This window comes from Bubalus bubalis, chromosome 4 (assembly GCF_019923935.1).
Source record: "Bubalus bubalis isolate 160015118507 breed Murrah chromosome 4, NDDB_SH_1, whole genome shotgun sequence".
In the NCBI taxonomy this organism is placed as follows: Eukaryota; Metazoa; Chordata; class Mammalia; order Artiodactyla; family Bovidae; genus Bubalus; species Bubalus bubalis.
The window spans coordinates 96843589-96848851 of record NC_059160.1 but is presented as its reverse complement, the minus strand read 5'-3'; positions in this window follow the sequence as shown (position 1 = coordinate 96848851).

Genomic DNA, 5263 nt, shown 5'->3' with positions numbered 1-5263 from the left:
TTTATTTTGGAGTTGTTGACACATACTGAAATATAATGGTTTCTTGATTGGGAATATTTTAAAACAAAACAGAAAGAACCCAACTTTCCCCCTCAATTTTTTATCCCTAGCCTATGTTTAAATATTGTAAATAACCTTTGAAAATGTAACAGCCACATTTGTTGGAATAGCACTTTCAGTGATTTGAATGACCTATTTTAAAAGCAACTTACCCTACAAGTTACTTTTCCACTGAAAATGTTTTGTTTGTTCATGCTAAACCCTATACTGTTTTCCTAAGGACAAGGTTATTACAAGTACAGAATAACCTACTTAATCTACTTTGATTTAATTTACTTACAGGCAAAGTAGATATTTCTTTTCCTACCACCATCAATGGATTATTATAAGTAAAGTCAGGCATATGCTTCAAATATATGGTGAAGAGAGATTAAAGTTATCACATAAAGGCAAATGGATGATATTTTATTGCTTTCTTTTATGGCTGGACATGATCATTATAATTTAATGAGCTAGGGAACAGAAAAGTCCTGCTCCGTATGATTAGCTGGCCTTGCCACATGGTTTGCATATGGAGCTTGTCCCTGTGGCTTGAGGAGGTGGCTGGTTACTGTTTGCACAGTTCAGAGCTTGCTTTTTGTAGCTCTGCCGCATGCCTTTGGTTAAAGTTAGTCTCACCCATGATTGCCAATCTCCAGGTTAGTTCACTGGGTACTGCTACTTCTCAGAATTCTATGACTAAGCCAGGAGTGGTGTTTGTTATTTACCAATAGGTATTTCTTCTGCCTGTTCTGCTTACCACATCATCATACCAGGCCTTGACCTTTGGGAACTCCTCTGGAAAATCAAACATACCTAGAAGCTGCCCAGGCTTAGGTCTAATAACACCATCAGTTACTCTTTGGAAGGTCTTGGAGCAGAGCTTGGAAGGTGATTTGAATGAGAAGGAAGCGTAACAGCTCATCAAGTGGCTGAGTCTCTTACATGCTAGCTACTTGGTATGACAGATGGAAAGTCAAGCTCATGGAAATCAAGGAGAAAATCCAGGAGAGCCCAAGCTCTTCTTGGTAGTGGATTTGAGTCTGCAGACTAAGTCAAAGACTAAGCTGAGAAGCACATATATGCAAGAGAAGATGCAGAAGCTAAAAAGGGATTCAAGCCAGAAAGAAGATAGTGAAAATGCTTCAATTTCCCTACTTGGGATGTGTGTTTGATTGATTCATTCAGTAACTTTATACTGGACATCTACTATGGTTTGTTGTTGCTTAGCCTCTCAGTCGTGTCTGACTTTTTGTGACTCCATGGACTAGCCCACCAGGCTCCTCTATCCATGGGATTTCCCAGGAAAGAATACTGGATTGAGTTGCCATTTCCTTCTCCAGGGGATCTTCCAGACCCAGGGATGGAACCCAGGTCTCCTGAGCATCTCCTGCATTGCAGGCAGATTCTTTTACCACTGAGTCACTGGGGAAGCCTTTCTGCTATGGACTAGGAGCTATTTTAGGCATTGAAGATAACAGTAGTGAATAGAACAAAGTCCCTTTTATATTTCCAGTGGGAGAGAGACATTAAACAAAGGTCAAATGAAGAACACTGATAACATCAGGTGGTGGTAAATGCTGGGATGAAAAATAAAGCCGGGGAAAGAAATAATCACTGATAAGAAAAGGAAGGTCTCGGTGAGCAAAGACCTGGACAAAGTGAGGGAATGATGCCATGAGAATATTAGGGATAGAGCATTTCCGGGAGAAAAAGTACAAAGATCCTGAGGCAGGTTTGGTGAGTTTGGGAAACAAGATGGCCAGAAAGAGCAACGTGAGGAAGGAGAAAGGGTTTGAAGAAAATTACTCCGCACTAGTGAAGCCAGTGTCTTCATGATTGAATACCCTCTGCCTGTATAGACCAATTTCAATAAGGAGCACCCTGAACCATGCTGAGAGCAGACTTTTATCTCTCAGAAGTGCTTTAATGGAAACTATCCATATCCTAGGACGAGGGGTCTCACCTGAGCTCATTTCGCCCCTGGAGATTCACAGTCAGGTTTTAGGTTGTCAATAACCCCTCCCACCCACCAATCTGTGTCTCCCTCCAGAACATTTTTTTTCTTTTCGGCTGTTCTGGGTCTTCATTGCTTTGTGTGGGCTTTCTCTAGTTGTGGTGCGTGGGCTTCTCATTGCAGTGGCTTCTCTTATTGCCGAGCAGAGGCTCGAGGTGAGCGGGCTTCGGTAGTTGCAGCAGGCAGGCTCAGTGGTTGTGGCTCGTGAGCTAGTTGCCTATGGAATCTCCCCAGACCAGGGATTGAACCCATGTCCCCTGCATTGGCAGGCAGATTCTTATCCCCCGCACCACCAGGGAAGTCCCAGAACATTTTTCTGCAGAGAAAAATGGAACCTGTATGCAAATGCCTGCAGGACCAGGTAGGAATACAGAAGAATGAAACAGGTCAGTGGGAGAACCCCGCCACATTTTGCCTACTATACAGAGGCATAGGCTCCACCCCCACAGAGAAATAAGCTGTCTTGATTTGTCTTGAAATATTCAGTCTTTGGGTTGTATTTTTTTATTTCTCCATTTAGGTCCAAAAAAAATACTTCTCCACCATAAGAAAACCAACAATGCAAGAGTGATGACAAATAGCAGGTTGTGCTCAGTGTTGGGGATCCACAGAGGATGGTGAGGACTGTGGAGAACGGGAGGACACATGCCTTCCAAAGGCAGCAACCACTGCTCTGCTTCAGCCCATCACTGCCTTGAGGGGATGGGACTCAGTGTGGACAAATCTTAGAGAATGCAAAACTCTGGATCTCTTTGGGGATGAAATCTCCAAATTTTTAATTTGGTTCACATTTTTCTTTTCTTTTTTAGAACCCTGGTAGACCAACCATAACACTCAGGGTATGTGCTTGTGCTAAGTCACCTCTGTCGTGTCTGACTCTTTGCAACCCCATGGACTGTAGCCCACCAGGCTCCTCTGTCCATGGGATTTTCTAGGACAGACTACTGCAGGGGGTAGTTGTGCCCCGCTCCAGGGATCGAACCTGAATCTCTTATGTCTCCTGCAGATGGGTTCTTTCCCACTGGCGCCACCTGGGAAGCCCATAACACTCAGGGTGCTGCTGCTGCTGCTAAGTCACTTCAGTCGTGTCCGACTCTGTGCTACCCCAGAGACAGCAGTCCACCAGGCTCCCCCGTCCCTGGGATTCTCCAGGCAAGAACACTGGAGTGGGTTGCCGTTTACTTCTCCAATACATGAAAGTGAAAAGTGAAAGTGAAGGTCGCTCAGTCATGTCCGACTCTTAGCGACCCCATGGACTGCAGCCTACCAGGCTCCTCCGTCCATGGGATTTTCCAGGCAGGAGCACTGGAGTGGGGTGGTGGGGGAGGTCAAATATGGCCCATAGGCAGGTGGTTTGTTGAACTCTGATCAGGATTTCTGAGAGATCTGTGACTTAACATTGACAACTACTCTCCTAGAACATGATTCCCTTCCACTTCTGTGGACAGAAGGACCGAGGTCACATCCATGCACCATGTCCATGGGTCCCAGAAGTCTAGGGGAGGGCCATCTGCCTGGCTTTTCCCTCCCCCACACCCCTGACCCAGAGCACAGAAGCCAGCAGGATCTCCCTCTCTTCCTCTGTTCCCCAGGTAGTCTTCCACTATAGGGATGGAGCAAGTAGGACCCTGTCAAAGGGAAGGGGTACTGAGAAGCCCCAGATGAGCAGTAATAGAGGCTCATTACCACGAAAGGCAGCTTTCTTCTTCATCTTCTCAGTTCTCCACTCTACTCCCTCCGACACATCCCTCCACATTCGGCCCGTTATACCCCATGAGAGTCTCTTTGACTACAAGCTACAGAAACCCACATCAAACCCTGCGGGGATAAATAAACCTGTTCACTCCTGTATCTGAGGAGCCCAAGGGCAGTGCTGCCTCAGGCTTGTTGGATCCAAGTGCTCAGGAATCTCTTCTCCTCACTCAAAACTGAGCTCTGCTTTCTTCTCTGTTGTTTTTGTTCTTTGACAAGCTCTCCAAGCGGTGGGAAAGTTGACTTACATGGTCCTTACTGCCCATCATCTCAGAAGGGGCGGCACTTACATCAAATCCTAAAAATTAATCTGCTGTGATAGTGGACGAACCCATGTCCAAGGGCATGGGGCACTCCTATTGGCTAGCCTGAGTCACATGCTTTCCAAAAGAGTAGGTTCCAGAATCACAAGGAGTGTTGAGTGTGGGGGGTGTGTGTGTGTGTGGTGGTGGTGGTGGTGGTGGTGAGATGGCAAACTCTATAAGGAAGGAATGGTGGCCACTTAAAAGGGTAACTTCTACCCACAGGCACTTCAGACACAATAGCTAACAGCCACTCCCTCAGTCCCCAAACAAAACCCAAAAAGCTCTCTCTGCAACTCAGCAAGCTCAGTGCCGATTGCTTGAGTCAGTTTTAGTATCAGAGCATCTGCATTAAAAAACCAAGAAGACCCAGTTTGAGTTTGGTTCATGGAGGATATTTTCAAGCTTTGGCAGTTCCTCCATGCAAGCAACAGAAAACACTCCTCAGCTTTGTGAAAATCACTCTTCCTTCCCTTCCTAGTAGAATGAGAGTTCACAACTTTAGCCTTGCACCTGCCCCCTAAACAGAGCATGTACTCCTGAAAACCTGGGAACAAACTGAATCACTATTTTACCTTGTAAATTTAAAGCTAAGGGTGAACTCCAGGGAGTCGACTCACAGGAAGTTCTCTGGCAGTGACCAGAGAGTGACTGTTAGGTTTCATACACACAAAATAAGATAACCTTACCTATAGGGAGAAAAATTCAAACTCATTGAGAGTAAAAGGATGAGAGTTAAAATAATAGCTGATCTTTATTATTTGCTAAATGCCAAAGCACTTTTCATAGATTATGTCATTTAATTTTCACAATAGCCCTATACGTTTCATTATTATCTCCATAAAAGGCTAAATAATTTGCCAAAAATAACATAGGCAGTCAGCAGTGGCAGAGCAAGGATTCATGCCTGGGCAGTTTAAAGTCACTTTGCTGGAACTTCATTCATTCTCCAATTACGTGGAATGCCTACTATGTGCTGGAAACTATTCAAGGAAATGAAATAAAAAGCTGTAAACAGTGCAAAACAGATACATCTCCTCATGAAGCTTACATTCTTCTGGGTGAGAAAGACAGGAAATCAGGCCAATGAATAAGACATAAACCAGGATAGATAGTGATCAATGCAAGGGACAAAAGTAGAGCATGGAGGAAA